A 23,206-nucleotide genomic window follows, 5' to 3' on the forward strand; every position below is an offset into this window, starting at 1 on the left:
TACAGGAGGTGCTCATATAGGTTTTGGAGATTCTACTTAGATCATCAGGGATGGTAATATGTGTCTTAATTTACCCAGCTGTAACACTGGCCCATTCTTTGGAAAATGCTTATGATTGGAAACCACTCTTGATATTTTATTTAAAAATAATGTCTAATTTCACTACAAGCTTAAGATAGCAAAATAAGTATAATGAAACTTCCATTTCCCTTTCATTAGAAAAACACTGGTTCTTGATATCTGTAAGTATTTTAAAGTAGATTTATAGTCCTAAATACAAAATCCAGTAGAGATATTTCATTGTGTTAGAATGTTCCTATTTGTCTTGTCAGTTATGTGTTTTAATAAGTTAAACCATTTTGGGGGCATCATAAAATGAAATGGTTTTTAAATACTGAATGAAATCCTGAAAGTTTGTCTACAAGACACATGTTCCAAAGTAAAATTCCTTTTTGATTCTGTATCACATGATTGCTTTCAGTCTGCTTTAATGATTACATTTGCTCTGAGGCCAGTCACCCTCAACTGAAGAGAATATAGAATGAGCTATAAAATCCATTGGAATTGCAAAAATAAAATAAAATAAAATAAAATAAAATAAAAAACAGTGAAGATAAAAACAGTAATTCTCTACTATATATCAATAAATCAGCACAGTTATGGAATGCACAAATTAATCTCATATTTGTACTTTTAATTTTACATTAAAATCATACAAATAAGTTTTAAATTATGTATGAAGCATATTCTTTTTCACTATAGCTTACATTAGTTGTCCCTTTACATTTCATGACAGAGTTGTTTATCTTTTCTGTTCTCAGGCTAAAATATCTGCCACTGTTAATATTCTTTTTAGAGATATTAACTACCTTAAAAATGTGTCCACATGGGTGGAGGTTTAGAAGAATTATGTCTTCTTCATGAAGGTACAATCAACCTTTTTATATTAGATGTTCTTCTTACATGTTTAATGAAAACTGGGGTTGTTCAGTGTCAAGCTGTGTATAAATTACCTACCTTTGCATAGGTAATTCTAAATATTGGGTTTTTCTTAACCATTAATGTACCAAGTATAAATTTTCATTTTGTTTTAATCATCTATTGTATTCCAAGAAATTGGTACTAGGTAGGCACTCAATAAGAATTTAATGCAAATAAAATGACCATGTATTCTTTGGTTTTCTCATAAAATTTACTCCCTGTATAAAAAATGTTCAAATCAAAGATTAGCACATGTGCTTGCTATTCAAATCTCATTTGTTTTCTCTTTAAAACAGAAAAAATTGGACAAATATAACTTTGTCTTCTCAGGAGTGAATCAGTGATTACCAGTAAAATACTAAATACAAATATAGTGACAATGATTAAAAAACCAGAGAATTGTAAATCATAACAATTTCAGAGGTTACTGGACCAAAGAAAGACAATATAGCTTAGTATTAAGTAACATTTTCTTGAAATCTAGTTTCAAGTAATTCTAGATTTGCACAATAGATAGATAACACATTCAAAGAATTTCCTGAGTTATAGCACAGAAGAAAGCATGAATTTAGGACAATTTTCCTACTTATTAGCACTTAGAATTTAATTCATCTTGGTTGGACTTTTTCTTATTTTACCATCAATTTAAAAATGCAATTTTTATTTCTATATTATTTCTACATAGTAAAGCAAAGGGATCTTTCTTTAATTAATTAGAAGACTAGATGAAATTAAAAGGAATGAGATAGTATGATTCCTATTTTGTACAAACAACAAGAAATTTTTATTTTAATTGTATAGCTACATAAAACCAGCCTGTCATCTCTTCTATTTCTCAGTATTATTCAGAGATGCATCACTTATGAATATTTAAATGGAAATGCTGTTTTAATTGGTGCTATTGTAGATAAACACGAATAAAGGAATTTTACTTGCAAATGTTCATCTACATCACATTAGACAATCATCTTTTTAAAATCAAACTATAAAAGTACATATGTACGCATATAGTTTAGATTCAATATACTACATTAATTAGGATCCAAAATTTAAAACATATTCTTCATAGTATTTATCTTTTGATGGTCTAGCACATAATATAGCTTATGCTGTTAGATTCACTAATTGTGAAGTTGATATTGTAAAGTATTATTTTAAATTATATCAGAAACAGCACTTGTGTTTTAAATTCTTAGCTCATCAGTGCAATAATGAAGCTTTTGAATATGTTTGTATTTATATATCACTATTTATTTTACTTAACATGTATTTGCTTTATGTGTGTGCATGTGTGTGTGTGTCTGTGTGCACACACAGGTGTGTGTGAGTGCCTTCTATCATGCGTATGTGTTTGTATTAGTATTTGTGTCCTATTCTGATTATTTGTTTTCTCAGAAATGTAATTCTGAAATTTATATAAATGAATTTTGCTTTTGTCCTGAAGTAAGATTTTTTTTTTGTTTTTGCTGAACCTTTCTGTTCATGAAAGGTTGGTTTTGTTCTGTTTTCTTGTAAGATATTAACGAAAGTGAAGCATGTGTGGGATTTTAGGACACACAGATTCACCACCTTAGTAGGATTATGTTTGAAATTGGAAATTTGTTGTTTGATGTGTCAAACATCAAGTAAATTGGAAGCTTAAATATGAAACAATCTTTTGTTCTGTAAATTACTTATCTAGAACAAGAAGTCAAGTGAAACAAATTTTCTACTTTCTCATACAGTTAGAATAGTTTCTCTGCCTGTCTTAGTTAGAGTTTTACTGCTGTGAACAGACACCATGATAGGTGATCTCCCTGTTTGAGCTACAGTGATACTGTCACCTGTATCACTTATGACACCTAATATAGGTAGGTAAGACTGCTTATACCTCATTATAAAAGACGTCTCTCTCTTCAGTAAATGGAATACTCATCATGTAAATTGTTCTGTTTTAACAATGTGCACTACAGAAAAGACAAGCCAGCACCACCAAAAATATACAAAAACAATTATGTTGAGTACTGTTCTTGATATAAGCATATGTGTATGCATAAACATATATATTCTGTTGGTTTTCCTTTACATATATATATATGTATATATGTATAAACATATACATATATATATCATACATATGTGTTTTTACACACAAGTTTTGTGGATGTTATCTTATACTATGTGAGGAAATGGATGGAAGACAGACAACTTCTCCTGAAAAAATAATTTACCCAGAAATATCCTGTCATTCTTTGAATTGGCAGATCCATTGGTTTCTATTTTATTTAATGCAATTTTGGTTGCAATAAAATCTTTCAAAAATATCATGTTTATTCAAATTTAAGCAAAGATCAGAGTTTTATTTAAAATAACCTGTTAGCTTTGTATTTTTGGAATATATCTCATAGCAATTATTTTACAATGGTGAAATAAAACTTCCCTGTGATGTTAGACTTTTGGAAAAGTAACATTCTTTAACAGATTCTAGACACTCAAATATAACTCTAATGAGTTATGGATGCCATATATTACTTCTCTTTTTAATGTTTCATAATAAGATATGTCAATTTTATCTACATATTTGTAAGTGAGTATCTAGTTCTGCATGAAACTTATAGATCATTTTAAACTCATATATGTATGCAGATTATTCAGTGTGTGACATGGAGTTATGGACTGAAATTTAACATTTTTTAAAAAAATGTATTCATCTTACTCACTGACCCCTTCCAGGGATCCCTTTCCCACAATCCTTTACCCTATCTCTTTTCACGTTCTTTTCAGAGAGTGTGGGCACCCCCTGGGTATCCTGCCACCTTGGCACATCCAGTCTCTCCCAATGAGACCAGACAAGGCAGTCCAGCTAGAAGAACCTATCCCATGGATAGGCAATAGCTTTTGGGATAGCCCCTGCTCCAATTGTGTGGGACTCATATAAAGACCAAGCTGCACATCTGCTACATATATGTGAGCCTAGAACCAGCTCATGTATACTCTTTGGTTGGTGATTCAGTCGCTGAGAGCCCAAAAGGTCCAGGCGAGTTGATTCTGTTGGTTTTCCTTTAGAGTTCCTATCCCTTACCATAGCCACAGTTCTTCTCCTTACACGTCCATAATACTCTCCAGGTTCCATCCACAATTTCTCTGTAGATGTCTGTATCTGTCTGAGCTAGCAGCTGGGTGGAGTCTCTCAGAGGACAGCCATGCTAGACTCCTGTCTGCAAGCACCAGAGAGTATCATTAATAGTGTCAGGGATTGGTGCTTGCTCATAGGATGTGTCTCGAGGTGGGCCAGTTATTGGTTGGCCATTCCCTCACACTCTGCTCTATCCTCTGTGCCTACATTTCTTGTATACAGGATACCTTTTGGTTTGAAAGATTTTTGGGTAGCTTGCTGTTCCTGTCGCTACAATTAAGGTTTCTCCCTGGCTACAGGAAGTGGCCTCTTCGTGTTCCATATCCCCAATGCTGTGCATCACAGCTCAGGTCATTCTCATTGTATCTTGGGTGCATCCCTTATCCCAGATCTCTGTCACATCCTTGAGATGAGCCTCCCTTCCCTCCCCCTCCCCCCCCACACCCCTCCTCACCTCTGTCTGTTGCAGATTTCCATTCATTCTTATGATCATCTAGCTGTTTTGCCTCCCCCTCCCCACCTCCCCACATCTGATCCCTGAATATTCCCCATTCCAAGAATATTCCCAGATGTCTGAAATGGTCCCCATTTTCCCTCTAAACATCTATGAAGCTGAATTTTCCTTAAGTAGTCTTGGAAAACAAACATATCTCAACGTACTGGTTGAAAGAACATGGAAATGACAATTCTTTTTTTTTTTCCCTTAAGAAAGCTACTAAAGAGATAAGGCCAAAACAAATTGAACTTTTGATATTTGAAAATTTCTGTAAAAGTGGGTCATAGGACCTAAAGGAGAATCAATTACTGACACTCTACAAAGTCAATATAGTTACTAGATTTGTTCTAAATATACTTATTCTTATATTCACAGATCACTTCTTATTTTTTAAAAAGCTACATTTTACAGGATATAGAGATTCTTACAGAGACAGGCAATTGTTCAATATGAGGAGAATAAGTGCACATAAGGTGCACAGCACCGATTGATACATCTATAATGTAAATGATACAAAAAAAAGCAAAGGAAAAAATTATGGAAGGGACATAAAACTTGTAAGAGCAACAAGCCCTGTTAAATAATGTCTTTTTTTTTTTACAAGACAGGAAAGATAATCCAATAAATTACCTACAATATGGTTGCATAAAACAGACATGAATAATATCATCACCAGTGGACATGTTGATGTTGGTGGATTTCACAAAGTTACTCATTTAGATGAAGGGCTTCTTGGCTTCTAAGGTATAGAGAATCAAGTTGTGAAAAATAAACTGTCCTTGATAGCTAGTTTATAGTGCTTAGCCCTCACACATGAACATATGAGTAACACTAAATGGACTCAGGAATAATAGGTAACGTTATGTGGACTAAGCAGTGTGTGTGTGTGTGTGTGTGTGTGTGTGTGTGTGTGTATGTGTGTGTGTGTGTATGTCACAAAATAATATCAAATAAAAAGGGTCCATGAATTTGAGTGAGAGCATGATAATTGCAAACCAAGTGCTGCATTGATGAAAGAAAAGTGGGAAATGATGTAATTATATCATAATTTTAAAATGATTGTAAAAATAATAGATAAATTCCTGAAGGCCTAAATGACAATTTAGCTTTTTTTATTCAATAAAATTGCCTGTCTCTACTTCCAATTTTAATGTATAATTTGAAGTTTAATATAAATACTAGCAATTGGGGTTCTAAGATTAGTAGCCTATTTAAGTCTTGAATCGAAGAAAATTGGTTGCCAGCAATCAATCATTTTACATGTCCATGGTTTGAGAACTCTCTTTCTTCCTGCCTATGTCTTCTTCTGAACCAGTTGAATTAAGGCTATACAGTATGAAAGAGATTCCTAATAATTTGTAACCAAAAACAAACTACAGATCTATGGAGTTATTATGGAAATATATTGTCAAAGTGATATAGTTTTGTAAATCATCTCATGCAAAGTTGGTGACATATTGCTTTTGGTCTGTAGATTTACCCTTTTAATTTAATTTTGATCTTCTTTAGTTTACTAATATCCCCTAAGACTGTAGCTATGTAAAATGCATTTTCTGCTTCAAATGAAATGGCTAATTATAATGAAATCAATGTATTACTGATTTTATTCAATTTAAAGTCTTTCTTACCTGGTTTTTGTAGTTGTGTTGGCTTAAAAGCTATCCATTTCTTAGTTTTTTTTCCAGGTAAAATTTGGTATTCTTATATATTATGGTAAAAATTTAGAGTGCTATATCCTTTTCCTTGTCTTGAAAATGACTGTGCTCCTAACAGCTAAGAATTTTCAGTGTTCAGTTTCCTCAGGGCCTATTCATCTTTTGTGTGATAATGCACTTATACATATACTGTATATATAATTGTTTCATACACATTGAATGGTACTACAAACTCTACTTTTATGGGTTTTTTTTGTTTGTTTGTTTGGGTTTTTTTGTTTTGTTTTTTTGTTTTTTTGAGACAGGGTTTCTCTGTGTAGTCCTGGCTGTCCTGGAACTCACTCTGTAGACCAGCCTGGCCTCGAACTCAGAAATCTGCTTCCCTCTGCCTCCCAAGTGTTGGGATTAAAGGCGTGTGCCACCACTGCCTGGCCAAACTCTACTTTTAATGCATTATATTTCTTAATTCATGTAAGATTATTTTATGACATCATTTTAAAGTATTAATATTCTACCAAGGCTTCCTTTATGATCTACTTTGATTCTTGTTGTTATTAACAGAACAATCTTTTTTTTTTTTTTTTTAAGGGACAGACACAGTTCTCTCTGAAAACTGACCTTAAATTCATGGAAAGATTTTTTTCTTTTTCAATACATAGATATTAAAAATAAAAAGATGTTAATGAGGTAAAACACATGCCTTCAGAGTTATGTTTCATTCACCCCTCCATTCCCCCCAAACCATTCCAGGATGTGGAAAGCACAAAAGGAACAGAGACATCATGGAGCATCTGCTTTCTCAACTCTTGTTAAAACTTGTGCCTAAATGTAAAATATCAATATGTCAAATATTGTTATATTTTCTATAAATACACTCTAACATACTGTAGAAGCACGATTTTTTTCTGCCTATTTTTTGATTTTATATAACACTTCTTCACCTAGATTATCGGGTAATCTGCTTTCATTTCCTGAACCTTTCCACAAACTATTTTAAATCTCTAATTGCCATGTAGAATAGACAAATCAGTGTGGATCAAAATTAGTTGTCTCAGTTTATCTTCCTGTTGCTGTGAAAAACAATTATCAGGATGAAAGCAGTTTAACTGTGAAAAGATTGTTCTGGATCACACTTCAAGTCTATCATGGTGGAGAAATCATGGTTGAAAGAGCTTGGCAGGAGGTCATGTTGTATTTGCAGTCAAAAATCACAGAGCAACAAGTTCTGTTAAAACATTGGAACGTAGCTTCTCTGCAGCATAAGGACAAGACACATGAAAGTATTACAGAATACCATGGATTATATAAACAATTTAAGAAGAAATCGGTTGGTTTGTTTGTTTGTTTTTAAACTGATCTTGCCTTAAGTTTATTTTTAAAAACATCATAGGACACTAGTCATCTGCAAATAGTGTGTAGGTGGTGATGTATCAGCAGGCAATCTGTCTTCATGTTGGCAGGAGCCTTTTCTATGGGGCCTTCACAGGGACCTGGGGCATCTTTGGGAACCTGAGCTGGATATGAAGCCTGGAGCTTAACTGGAGCTGTGGCCTCTGCCTTGGTTTGAACCTTGGGCTTCGGTTGGCAGAGTGTGTGGCCCTTAGCCATGTAGCTTTGAATCTACTTCCCAAGCTTGGGGTGAGCTATGAAATTCAGACGGCTGAGTTTGTGGCCCTTCAGCATTTTGGGCTTAGTGTCCACTGCCTTTGCATTGTTGGCCTGCATTTTCTTCAAGCCTTTTTTTTTTTTTCTTTGTCAAAATGCATATTCCTCAGGAACTTGGGGTCAACCCCTTAAGAGAGTTGTATCTTTGTAAATGGGGTTTCTTGATGCCATTTCTGTGCCATTTGCAAGGAGGCTGGTTGTGTGTGATATGGTTCTTAGACTTGGACATGTCTACAAGGTAACTGCGACTCCTGCAGTGCCTCAAGAAGAAATCATTTTAGATAGGGGGAAGTGAAATAAAAATTCTAGGCGGTCTGTTTAAGGAGACCAGATGCTGATTTAGGAAACATCAAACTATATACCTAAACAGAAGTTAGAGGTTGACACAGAAAGTTTCTAGAAAGATCTGTATATGCTTCTCCTGACCCACCAATGTCACAGGAATATTGATGAGGTCAAGATCTGAAAGTTCTGAGTAGTAAAAGATATTGAGCATGTCTGCAGTAACAATGTATTAATCAACACAGAAAACACATGAAGATGTTAAATTTAGTGAGTGGGAAATGCTAACAATAAGGAATATTTTGTGTAATACCAACTAATTCTAGGTAGGAACCACTAAGCAATTTTCAGGCAATCGTCTGTTGTGTGATAATCTTCTTGGGGAGACATAATCAGATATCTGTTTATTCCAGATTTTTTTAAAAAAAAAAAAAAAAACTGCATTGGTAAAAGCTTTGTCAGTTTGGCACAAGCCAGAGTCATTTGAGAAGATGGGGTCTCAGTTGATAAAATGCTTTCATAAACCTGGACTGTAGCCATGTGTGTGGATTATTTTCTTGCTAATGACTGATATAGGAGAGATCTATGAACTATGAGCAATGCCACTCCTAGGAATGTAGTTCTGGGAGCTACAGGAAATGAGGGTGAGTAAGCCAAGATAGGTGAGCCAGAAGGCTAGATCCTTTGTTTAACTTCCTGAATCTATTGATGTAGTCACTCCCTAAGATTATCATCTTCCCTGAAGGATGGGTCATTTTACTTCTCTTAGAACATACTGTTGTTTTACCTCCCTCCTAAAATCATGTTGTTACCAAGTATGTCTCCTGAACAATTCAAGGTGGGACATTTTAATTTGGAGTGAAATGCCGCACAACATATTTAAAACAGCATAACTATGTCTCTGTTCCAGGAAAAACAATAGACCAGCCCAAACATCTAATGATTTCTGTTAGAACTTCTACCATACTTCCAGTTCCAGCCTAGAAGCATCCTCACAGGTCCACGTTCCTCCAACTGTTCCTCATTTCTTATTCACCTCTTATACAATATTTTAAATTTTATTATCTGGAAAGGTCATTCATGTAAACAATACCTAATGATTATGTAAATCCTGGTCGTCTCCCTCCTAAACATCACATCTATCTCTCAAATTCATTTCATTTAAAAAAATAGTTAACTACTGACTGAGTTCAATTAATGCTGTTGCTATGGGCATAAATATAGATTCATTCACTGAGGTATGGACAACCCACAAGTGGCCGCACCTCAGAAGCAAAAGGGACTCTGCTTTCCTCAGGAGCTGTCATTTCTTAGGAGTGGAGTCTATGAGTCCACTCTTTTCTCAGTGATAGAATTTAACAGGCTTGGTCTTGCACATTTCTTGTAAAGGTAACCACAGCTGTTATGAGATCCTACAGGTGCTACCATGTCATTTCTTGAATAAGTCATTTGGTAGCTCCCCTACACACTGCAGCATTTCTAGTCCTCCTTCACAGGTTCACACTATATTGCCTGACCGCTGATTTGTGTATGGTAGTAAGATTTATACAGTTATCATAGCTCAGACACTTAGTTTTACCACAGTACATACTTAAAAGTCTCTGTACATACATCTCCATTACACCCCAAAGAATTGGTTTTGACCAAATATAGTCAGAGTGAATATCTACAACTATAAACGTGAGTATTAAGAAGGTAGTTTGACACATGTGTGAATAATAATCATGATAAAGGGTTTCAGTTTGAGAGTGAACTGTGGGCATTGAGTGAATTTGACATAGAGGAGTGGGGGTGGAGGAAGGAAAGAAGAGAAAGAAAGTGATTTCATCATATTTTACTTAACATTTTATAATTGCATTTAGCTGAACAACTGCTAAATTCCTTAGACACTATAACCTTCCAAGCTTTGGGTTTATACAAGATTTAGTATGAAAAGGAATCATAGAAACAAGAGTCAGAGAGAGAGAGAGATTAATGGACTAGAGAGGCTACATGCAAACAAAATTAAGACACAGTGGAAGAAAACTCAGAGTTATTTAAAAATTTATGAATAATTTATAAAATTGTTCATAGGCACTAAAATTAAACATTTTCATTTCTTATAGCTAAAGAAAATAAGAAAAGTATTTCAATTTAGTTATAATTTTACCATTGAATTTATGTTTTGTTATTTATTTCATAAATAATTTAGAAAACATTTTTATTCATCTTCCTCTAGGTTTATCTTACATTATAAAGATAAATTACTTTTATTGCTACCTGAAACAATTTTAGTGAATTCACATGTCTTGATATATGAAAGCAGATTTACTCATGGACCTATTCAATACTACAATTAAATAAATTAAATTGTTCACATTTTTAACTTCAATCAATGTTCAATTCAGTGTAGTAAACTAAAATAATTTGTATGGATTTAAAAGTCAATTTTTAATTACAAATAAATTTTTTAAATTGCTACCCAATTATTTATTAAGTAATAGATTGTTTGTTGTCTACTATTGAACCAGAAAATCTTCTATTAAGCATACCATGTAAACAAAGTTATTAGATACAATAAAATTCAGCAACAATAAACACCAAAATTGATCATCATTTTTTTTTAAAAAGGCAATTTTGATTGCATGATATTCAGCAAGTTATTGGCTATGATTAGATTTTACACTTATAAGTAAAATATAAGTAAGAAATATTTTTCCTGATTAAACAAAGATGAACATATTGTAGAATTGAATCACAGATTGTAAGTCTTCAGCTTTCTTTAAAGACAACAGAACTCCTCTCCAATTGACATTCTAAAGCAAGTTTAGACAATACTGAAATGACTCTAAATGACTCTAACATATATATATATATATATATATATATAATTTATGTATAGAATATAAATGATGTATATATAATATCAACTATATAACTAACTATATAGAGTATATGTATTTAAATGTATATAGTATGTATGATTAAATAAATATTGTATAAAATATAAATTATATATATGACTCTATATTAGAGTCATTTAGACATTAATATATGATATAATATAAATTATAAATATAAGGCATTATATATAATATGTATATATATTGACTTTTGGTTTGTTTTTTTGAGACAGGGTATTTCTGTGTAAGAGAGCTCTGGCTTTCCTGGAACTTGCTTTGTAAAGCAGGCTCACTTTGAATTCAGATCTTCTGCCACCGCCTCTTGAGTGCAGGGATTAAAGATTTATGTTACCTCACCCAACTATCATGTGTCTTAAGTAATGTCCAAATAATATAAAATTAAACAAAATATGTTTACTTTGAGAAATAGGATATTCATGAGAAACAGTTGCTACTGCTATGAGTTCAAAGATCTAGGCACTATATTCAACCTGTGAGTGAAAACTCCTGGAAAAAAAGTTGTGCTTTAAGAGTCTTGCAGGACTGTTAAGAGATTTTGCAGAGCCAGAGATTAGTTACCTTATCTTGCTTTAGTTCTGCCTTTCTGGACTAGTCTTTTCTTACCCATCACTTTGTTTGAATTAACACTCTGTAACTAATAGATAGAAATATATTGGAATCAATTTGTTTAGCAGACTGCAAGTTGCTACTAATTAAAAAACTTAGATTGTCATAAAATACTAGCTTAGGCCCATGAAAAAGTTTTTTTTTTTTTTTTTTCTGTCCTACATACCTGCACCAATATATTTTAATTTTTAATTCATTAATTATTTTATTTATTTACAATCCAAATGTTATCCCACTTTTGGTCCTCCCTTCCAGAGTTCTTAACCCCTTCCCCCTCCCCTTCAGTTTTGAGAGACTGCTCCCTCCTGGACATCCCCCTTTCCCTGGGGAATCAAGTCTCTACAGGAGTAGGCTCATCATCTCCCACTGAGGCCAGACAAGGCAGTCCTCTGTTACATAATTGCAGAGTGGCTTCAGACCAACCCATGTATGCTCTTTGTTTGCTGGCTTAGTTCCTGGGAGTTCCCAGGGTTTCAGAATAGTTGGCATTGTTGATCTTCCTATGGAGTTACTTTCCCCTTCCAGCTCCTTCGTTCTTCCCTTAACCCTTCTATAAGGTTTCTGAACTTCAGTTCAACGGTTGTAAGTATCTGAATCTGCCTCAGTCAGCTGCTGGTAGAGCCTCTCAGAAGATAGCCACGATAGGTTCCTATCTGTGAGCAGAATTTAGTATCACAGTTTTGTGTCCACCCATGGGATGGATCCCAAGTTGGGCCGGTTTCTGCTTTTTTTTTTTTTTTTTTTTTTTTTTTTTCCCTACATTTCTTTTAGACAGGAATAATTTGGACTCAAAAATTTTGAAGGTGATTTGAAGTTACTATCCCTCCAGTGGTGGTTCTGTTTAATGACTGGAGATGGTCTTTTAAGGTACCATCTCCCCACAGTTGAGCATTTCTGCTAAAGTTATCAATATAGGGTCTTGGGAACCTCTCACATGCCAGGTACCTGGGACTTTCCAGAAGTTCCTCACACACCTCACCCCCAACCTTCTGCAGCTTCATCTTCCCATTCATTCTCCTGGCCCTCTAGGCTTTTCTCCTGTGCCCTACCATACCTGATTCTGCCCCATCCCATTCCTCTCTCTTTCTCCAACCCAGATCCTTTCTTCCCTCCCTCTACCTCCCATGACTTTTTGTTACACCTCCTAAGTGAGACTGAAACATCCTCACTTGGGCCTACCTTCTTGTTTAATTTCTTTGGGTTTGTGGAGTGTATTTTGTGTATTCTGAACATTTTGGCTAATATCCTCTTATCAGTCAGTACATACCATGCATATTCTTTTGGCTCTGGGTTACCTCACTCGGGATTATATTTTCTTGTTCCATACATTTACCTGCAAAATTATTGATGTCCTCATTTTTTAATAGCTGGATATAATTCCATTTTGTAAATGAACCACATTTTTGGGGTCCTTTCTTCGGTTTAGGGACATCTGGGTTGCTTCCAGTTTCTGGCTATTACAAATAAGACTGTTATAAACATAGAGGAGCACCTGTCCTTGTGGTACGGTGGGGCATCTTTGGGTATATGCTCAGGAACAGTATATCTGGGTCTTCAGGTAGAACTATTTCCAATTTTCTAAGGAACTGCCATATTGGTTTATAGAGTGATTGTTCCAGTTGGCAGTTTTACCAGCTTTGTTTCGGGAAATGTCCCTAGTACCAATGTGTATGAGGCTATTTTCCATTTTTCATCTATTAGATTCAGTGTGTTATTTTGAGGTCTTTGATGAAGTTGGACTTCAGCTTTGTTCAGGTTGATAAATATGGATCAATTTGCATTCTCCCACATAATGATTACACATTTGAATAGCACTGTTTGTTGAAGAGGTTCCCTCCCCCCCCCCCCCCCCCCCACTGAATGGTTTTGGTTTCTTTGTCGAACATCAAATATCCTTAGGTGTGTAGGTTTATTTCTGGGTCTTTTATTCTTTTTCATTGATCAACCTTTCTGTTTCTATACCAGTACCATGTGGCTTTTTATCACTATTGCTCTGTAGTAAAGCTAGAAGTCAGGAATGGTGATTTCCCCCAGAATTTCTTTTAATGTTCAGAATTGTTTTGACTATCTTGGGATTTTTTCAGGTTTTTTCCATATGAAGATGAGCATTGCTCTTTCTTTCCATGTCTGTGAAGAATTGTGTTTGAATTTTGATGGAAATTGCATGGAGTTTGTGGATTATTGTTGGTAAGATTTCCATTTTCACTGTGTTACTCCTATCAATGTGTGAGCATGGCAGATCATTCTCTTCTAATGTCTTCTTTGATTCCTTTCTAAGGAATTTGAAGTTCTTGTCACACAGATCTTTCACTTGTTTGGTTAAAGTTACAAGATATTTTATATTATTTGTAGCTATTTTGAAGAGTGTTGTTTTCTTAATATCATTCACAGAATGTTTATCATTTATATAAATGAAAGCTAATGATTTGTTTGAGTTAATTGGAAAATCTAAGTGAAATCAATTATTTTCTAAATAGATACCACTTACCAAAGTTAAATCATTAACAGGTAAACTATCTAAAAACTCTTATAATCCTTAAGGAAATAGAAGTAGTCAATAAATATCTTCCTTCCCCTCATCCAAAAAACTCCCAGGGCCAGATGGTTTCAATGGAGAATTCTAGACAAGCTAACACTCTCAAATCCTCAAATTATCTCACAAAATAGAAACAGAATGAACATTGACAAACTTATTTTATGAGGCCATAGTCACCCTAATACCTAAACCATACAAATATCCAACAAAGGAAGAGAATTTCAGACAAACCCTTGCTATGAACATTGATGAAAAAAATACTCAATAAAATACTGGTAAACATAATCCAAGAACACATCAATAATTTCATCCAACATATTAAGTAGGTTTTATCCCAGGGATGCAGCTGCGGTTTATTACATGAAAATTTCTCAGTATAATCTACCATATAAACAAATTGGAAGAAAAAAAAACACATGATCATCTCATTAAATTCTCAAAAAATGTCTAACAAAATCCAACAGAACTTCATACTAAAGCACTTGGAAATAATAAGGATATGAGGCACAGACATAAACACATTTAAAGTAATATACAGCAAGCCAATAGCCAACATCAAATTAAATGAAGAGAAACATAAAGAAATTCCACTAAAATCACGGATAAGGCTAAGCTGTCCACTTTAACTTTTCATAGTATTTCAAGCTCTAGGTAGAGCAATAAGACACCTAATAGACATAAACTATATACAAATTTGAAAAGAAGAAGTCAAAGTATTGCTAGTTGCAAATGTTATGATAGCATATACATAAGTAACTCAAAAATTCTATAAAAGAATCTTTACAGCTCATAGACACCATCAGCAAAGTGGTTGGATACAAAATTAACTAAAAAATTGTCAGTAATTCTCTTTTATGAAAGTGGTAAACAAGCTGAGAAACATGTCATGGAAACAGCACCCTTCACAATAGCCACAAATAGTATAAAATATCTTGGAGTAACTCTAACCAAGCAAGTAAAAGTCCTTTATGATGAGAAAGACATCAGTAGATTTCTATCAGTAGATAGAAATGTCTTTGATGTTCATGGATTGGTAGGTTTAACAGTAAAAATGGCCATTTTACCAAAAGCAGTCTACAGATTCAATACAATTACCATCAAAATTTTAACACAATTCTTTACAGAACTGTGAAGAATGATTCTCAACTTCATATGGAAAGACAAAATATTCCAGGATAGCTAATACAACACTGTACAATAAGGATCTGGAGGCATCACCTCCCCAGATTTCTAACAATACTACAGAACGATAGTAATAAAAACTATATGGTATAGGAATAGACAGTTGATGAATTGAATTAAATCAAATATTCAGAAATAAATTCACACATTTATAGACACTTGAGTTTTGACATAGAATTAAAACCATACAATAGAAAAATGAAAGCATCTTCAAAAAATGATGCTGGTCTAATTGGATATGTGCATGTAGAAGAATGCAAACAGATCCATATTTATTACCCTGCACAAAACTCCATTTTGAGTAAACTGAAACCTCAACATAAAGTGGGATATACTAAATCTCATAAAAGAGAAAGTTGGGAATATCCTTAAACACATTGATTTTTGAGTCAACTTCCTGGACAGCACACCAATGGCTTAGGACTAAGTTCACCAATGAATAAATGGAACATCAGGTAATTGAAAAGCTTTTGTAAGGCAAAGAACACAAGCAATAGGACAAATGGTCAGCCTACAGATTTGGAAAAGGTCTTTGCTCATCCTGCATCTCACAGAGGGCTAAATCTAAAATATATAAAGAACTAAAAACAGATAGACACTAACAAACCAAATAACCTGATTAAAGAATGGGATAGAGTGCTAAACAGAGAATTCTCAGCAAAAGAATCTTTCATGGCCAAGAAACACTTAAAGAAATATTCAATGTTCTCAGTCATCAGGAAAATGCAAATAAAAGAAAACCTGTGTGATTACAAATGATACCTATCAAAATGGCTAAGATCAAAAACTCAATCAACAGCACACGCTGGCGAGCATGTGGAGCAAGAGGAACACTGCTCCATTGCTGATGGAAATACAAACTTGTGTAAGTATTCTGAAAAATCAGTCTGACAGGTTCTCAGAAAATTGGGTATAGCTGTACCTCAAGACCTATACAAATCTTGAACATTTATCCAAAAGATACTCTACCATAACCCAAGGACACATGCTCCTCTATTTTATAGAAGCTTTAATTGTAATAGCCAGAAACAAAAAACAACCCAGATGCTCCTCAACTGAAAAACAGATTTTGTAAAACCCATACTTTATACTTTTATTATAACACAAATATATTCTTTTATCTTTGTCAAAATCAGGTATTAAACATATGAAAATTATTTCTTTATATAACTTCTACACCTATTATATTGTTATTCATGTTTATTGATTATTAATATCTACTGTAGTCTGAACATTAGTGCCTCCTCAAATTCATGTATATAAAATCTAAATTGTAAGGTGATGATGTCAAGTAGAAGGAAGGTTTATGGAAGGTGATTAAATCCTTTATAGACAGATCTATTATCATAGAGATCCAGAGTCTTAGTTTAGCCCTTCATTTGTTTGAATACATAATGGGATGCTTCTGTGGTGAAGAAAATATTCTCCAGAAAGGCACAGAATTTGTAGACAAATATACTTTTTTCAACTTGCTGAATAATTAGAAGTAACATATTTTGTGTATATACTCCTAAATGTATATTTTCTTTTATCAACTCAAAGGTACTAGCAAACCATTTAATCATAATAAATACATTCTAAAGAAAATAAAATTTAGATTTATAAACTAACATTTTTCAATCTATTTAAATATTCATATCATGGATCAGCAAACATGGTACCACACATACACACACACACACACACACACACAGAGACACACACACAGACACACACACATGCACATGAATAATACTCAAAGTACAATAAAATGTATATTCATTAACAGTATATTCAACATTTTTAACCACATAGGGCATTTGTTTTAGTGAAATCAAAGATATTGAATTAGTCACACATTATAATTTAAAATTATAATTTAATACATGAATTTGTAATCATAATATTTATTAGAGTTTGTATGGATTTTATTATTGTGATTCAGTAGCCTTATATTTAGATATGCATCAATTTTCTTAAGTAGAATATTGGAGAGAAATAGATGGGAGATTTAAAATGGTGGTTCAAAAGTGGAAATAAATGTGAAATAATATAATTGTAGTATCATATTAATATATATAATTGCAGTATCATAAAAGTAATAAATAATATTAAATTTTTCATATTTTTTAAAAAATAATTTTGAATCTTGAATTTGTATCTTTTCTTAAAATAGCTCAATGCTTATTAAATAAGGTGGGTTGCAGGTTATTACCTATTTAGGCATGTCAGTAAGTTATTTTGATAAGATTATTCACTGAGTCAACACATGTCTTTAGACTTCTATTAATATACCTTAGATAATTCAGTGATGCATCAAATTGATTAAGCAAAACATTTCTTCCATGTAGATGAGAGACTTCTATTTTCCCTAATATATTTTCTCTTTAATAAAACTCACAGGAACTACTAAGGCATAGGGTCTGAAAGTCCCACACACCATTCTGCTTGTTGAATGCATTATGGTAACTTTGGATTCGCATGGTATTCCATCACATGAGTTTAAGCAAAATCCACAGCATTTACTCATAGGATATAGCTGTCAGTATAGAAGCCATGAAAGACAGAAACAACTGGAAAGCAAAGGAAAAACATAAACACTATATGCCTGTCTTCATTTAGAAAATAAGAGATGTTCAGTGAAAAAACACAATTAAGAATTTTCAATATTATTAAAAAGTCAGCTGAAGAAAAAAGTATGACTTGCTATTGTGGATAAAAATCCTGGAACAGATTAGACTGAATTGGAAAAGAATTACTGCTTCTGGATTATTCCTGTAATATCTGAGAAGGACTTATTAAGCCACTATTGAAATTCAAGAGCTAGCCTAGCAACTGAACATGCTGAGGCACTACATTTAACTTGCAGAAAGTTTGAAGTGTGATTTCAAGTCATTGACATGCTTGATTCTCCCAACAATGCCGTCATTGTTAATTAAACTTTTATGGTCCCTCTTAATTAAATACATTATTTAACATCTAAACCAATAAGCAAGCAAGTCTCTAAGCAGCAGAACTTTATACACTGTGTATAGTGAGGGTATCCAGGTGTAGGCTTATGGAAGGTATATATGATTGGAGTACTTTCATTATTCAATGAAGTGCTTTTTGAAGCATGGAGAGGAAGCCTTTATTAGTGACATCAGAAGGGACATAGATATATTGCTGTTTAAGTCCCCATTTTCCCAGATAAATGTCCAATGACATAAGAAGTGATTTTTTTTCTTTTCTTTTTTTTTTTTTTTTCTTTTCTTTTTTTGGTTTTTCGAGACAGGGTTTCTCTGTGTAGCCCTGGCTGTCCTGGAACTCACTCTGTAGACCAGGCTGGCCTCGGACTCAGAAATCCACCTGCCTCTGCCTCTCAAGTGCTAGGATTAAAGGTGTGCGCCACCACCACCCAGCAAGAAGTGATTTCAAAGGAAAAGATTTGTTTTCTTGAATTATATGCAAGTAACATATAATTAAGTAACACAGAAATTTTCTTTGTAAGTGTGTGTATGTGTGTGTTTGTTTGTGTGTGTGTGCATGTTCCTCATAGAAATCTTTTTATTTTTCAAGTGCACACTGCAATGATCTGTATTTTCACTTTGCATTCTTATAACAGGCTCTCAATGACCTCCTGATTCTGCAATTTTCCAGTTATGTGCTTTGCGAATAGAATCTTATACATAAAATTTACAGATTTGGAACATATAATCTAATCTTCTCACACAGGTTTAGTAATTTATCATATGCAAAATCAATTCCTTATTATTCCCTCCAAAGAAATTTCCTAAGGAAAGAAATTCTCCATCTAAAAGATTTTCATTCTAGTAGTTATAATTCAGTGTTATGTAGAGAGAGAAAGAAGTGTTGACAAGAGGGGAGTCAGGATGTCAGGAGAAGGTATATGCTGAAGGTTTATCCTTCAGAGAGAGAAGATAGATTTCTTAACTTCCTTCTCCACATTTTTCCAATATTGTTATGGGTTTTAAAGTTTCTTTTAGCCTCGTTTTTCTCCCCCCTTTGGTTGATGTTCATTCCATATATGTAGCTCTTTTACTCATTATAAAGCACTTCACAAATAGATGGGTATATGGAAATTCACTCAACTTTTATGTAACACAATAAGCCTGGATTTGCACATATCTACACCTCATTTAACAATATGAAGACTTCATACATAAGAATTGAAGGCGATTTTTTATATATTTCCACTATTAAATCTAATAGTAGTCCCAATGAACAAAATGTAACATGTTGACTTATTTATAAACAAACAATTATTTACTTAGAAAAGCCAATCCATCTGGCTATTACTCCATACTGAATAATATTGAAGACCCCCATACTCGGGAGACCCTTTCTCAAGCCTCCGGAATCGCGACCACCCAAAGATCACAAGAAACCATACCTGGATGCAATCAGCAGAGGTTTATTAGGGAAAGAGCTGGCAGCCAGCGGTCTAACCAGGTACTCGCGCTGGAGTCAAGGTCCGACCCCCTCGGCCAGTCCTTGGAGGGTTTTAAAGGGAAAAACCACAAACCAGGGGAGTGGGATGGGGTTGTTAAAGATACAAAACATGAAAACAGTGGAACAATTCAGAGGTATTCACTCTAAATGATTAGTGTCATGTGGAAATCGCCCTGCATTCTTCTCAAAAATGTGGTTTTTACCATGCCATTGTGCCCTATCCGGCCATTTCAGATTGCTATCTTTACTTTTTCCGGCTATAGGGCTAGGGCCCCACCTAGGTGGTAGCATCTTTATCTGTAATCAGGAATGCCTTCCTGCCTTGGGCGAGGCTTGAGGAATGTAATCCAGCAAGTGTCCTTCACCTGGAATGTGAAGGCCTGAAATCTTATTTTCAGTTCTGTAAGGCAAAAAATCTACACATATTTCATAAAATGGCCTTTATAATTTTTCACTCTACAATATAAGTGTGGCTTCTATAATTCAGAATCTGATGAGTCAACTACATAAACCTCAACTGGTTCAGTATATTCCAACTTTCCAGCCCTTCACATGTGTTTATTGTAGTATTAGGAAAATTGATCAAGTGTTCTAATAAAAGAACATTTTTTCAGGATGGATATATAAGAAAAATATTTTGCTGTTATGTATATGAAAGATATAGAAAACTTACAAAAAATATAGAAAAATTTTATGAACCCTATACCTGAGCAAAAGAACACAAGTTCACTAGTTCCACCAAGAATTTAGATTTTAGGTCTTCTCTGCCCTGGGATACATTCTATATTCCAGGAAGGGTACATTATCCCTGAGTCAGAGGACACTTGCTGGATTAACATTCAAGAGAGGAAGGGAGGGGCTAATTAACATTCCTCAGACCTCAAGGAAGAGAACCCACCTGAGGGTGGGAAAGGCCCAAAGCAGGAAGACACATTCCTGACCACAAAGAAAAATGCAAGTCATCTGGGTGGATCCAGGAAATAGCTGACTTTCCACAGTTTTTATGTTATGTTTCCTTGGTTACCCCCTCACCCACCCTTGGTTTGTGGTTCTTCCTATATAAGCTGTTCACTTCCAGCCAATGGGGTCGACACTCCTCTGTCCCTGCGTGGGTTACCAGTCTCGGCCTCAGTTGACTGACCCTGAAATATACCTCTTGCTGTTGCATCAAGAATGGTGTCTTGTGAGTTATTGGGTTGCCACGAATTCCTGAGGCTTGAGGGAGGTCTTCCCTTCATTAGGGGGTGGGGTGGGGGGGGTCTTACATTTGCATTACCACATTATAAGCACATAAGTATTATGAAAGTCGGTAAAAATTTAGAAAACTATTACATGTAATGTAAAGAGCAGAGGAAAAGACAAAATATTAATTTCCATTATATCTCTCTAGAGACAAAAGTACCACTTATGGCTGTCTCTTGTCTATTCCATAAGAAAAACCTCTGTGTTAACAGTATTCTATGAATTCATGTTTATACAGGATCCTTGAATTTCAGTCATCTAAACATTTTTTAAAGTGAAAATAATTGATAATGTAATTAATCTGTATAATTAATTATCTATTTTCTGCATAGTAAAATAAGGACTCAGAAATTTGTTTTATGAAAGGAAAGGCAAAATTGTATTCATATTTTTAGGGAATGGAAATAAAAAGAGTATGCTTCTCTGTCATGTGATTGAAAATAGAAATGCAAGTTTTGTGTCTCCAGTAAGGCCTTTACCCTTTTATCTCATCCTGTTACTAAATATAGTTGACAATACAATATATTGTATATATAAAAAAAAACCCATAACATTACTAGGGAAACATAGGAAGTGTCTAAAGTAATAGAGTTCAAGATACAAATATTACATAGTGTGAAATACTTGGATTTATTTTGAATTTTATTTCCCATATTGGAAATTTAAAAAACTGGTAATTAGCAAATGACAATGGCAATGTTAAAGCTCTGGAATACAAATGGTTAGACTAAATTCTTTCCTTCTTTTTCTTTTTTCTTTCTTCATTTTACTCATTCCTGTTTTTCTTCCTTCTAATTTCATTCTTTCTTTCACAGATTTCTCTCTTTCTCAGATGAAGCAGAACAAGTAATTATGACCTACTGAGATGTGTGTCAACACAACTGTACAGTAGTACAATCATCTGGCAAAATTATATGAACCAAGAATCAACAGGAAAATACAAATTAAAAAAAAAAAAAACCGTATACAACTGATTTTGGTGGTGTGAGGGAATAATCAAATTGTGTTATTGTATATACATATAAAAAGGTCAAAAAAGAAAATTATTCAATAAAAATCTTTAAACAATAGCAGATTTTTAATGTTGCTTATCTATTTGTATTATTCCCTCTGTTCATGTATTGACCTTCTCATGCAGTGGAACTGATTTGCCTTGAAAATACACTGTAAAAAGATAATAACCCAAGGAGTAAAACAAAATTTACCACAGGAAAAAAATTCATGGCAAATGTTTAGAAATGTTATGGAATCGAACTACAGAAGTTGAATATCAGCCTAGAGAAAAAGAAAAATAATCCTCAATCTGAACCTTTGCTTCAAAGGAAACTTCTTCTCTGTGTTATCAATTTTAGGCACATCAAGAGGTGGGGTGGTGGGGGATAGGTGGGAAGCCCTGGAAGAAGAGATGGGGGCAACATTTAGAATAAATAAAATAATTAAAAATGTTTCAGAAATGTTTAAATTAAAAATAAAAAAATTAAACATTAAAGTTGATTATTGGCAATGTATCATCAAAATGTAATTGTCATTTTGGAGGCTTACTGATGAAAAAGCTCATTTCTAGCTCTTAATGAATTCTGGATAAAAGCCTCAACTCAGTTCTTTTGGCTCAAACTCCTCTCCAAGCTGAATGATTCAATGTGGCTTCTCTAAGATGTCTATGTCTCTGTCTCTCTGTCTCTCTGTCTCTATCTCTGTCTCTGTCTCATCACTTTGCCTTTGTCTTTCTGTGTCTCTGTCTCTCTCTCTCTGTCTCTCTCTGTCTCTCTCTCTCTGTCTCTCTCTCTGTCTCTCTCTCTCTCTCTCTCTGTCTCTCTCTCGTTGTCTATCTTTCTGTGATGCTCTTATATCACCTCTCTTTACTGTCTGTTGTCTTGAGAATTCGGTGTATCTGGTGTCTGACTCATTCTGTCAACTCTTCCCTCAATTAGACATAAGTTTCAAACACGACTGCTTCCTGCAGCAAATTAACCTTATCTTCGTTTTTTTCCAATCGAAAGTGTGTACTAAGGGCATGTCTGTTTTCCAGCCAGAGGGATTCCAGGAGATCACACAGACCTCCCAGGTCCTTAGATGTAATCTTTTGCTAGAGTAACTATTTTACTGGATCAA

Source organism: Arvicanthis niloticus, chromosome 3 (assembly GCF_011762505.2).
Source record: "Arvicanthis niloticus isolate mArvNil1 chromosome 3, mArvNil1.pat.X, whole genome shotgun sequence".
In the NCBI taxonomy this organism is placed as follows: Eukaryota; Metazoa; Chordata; class Mammalia; order Rodentia; family Muridae; genus Arvicanthis; species Arvicanthis niloticus.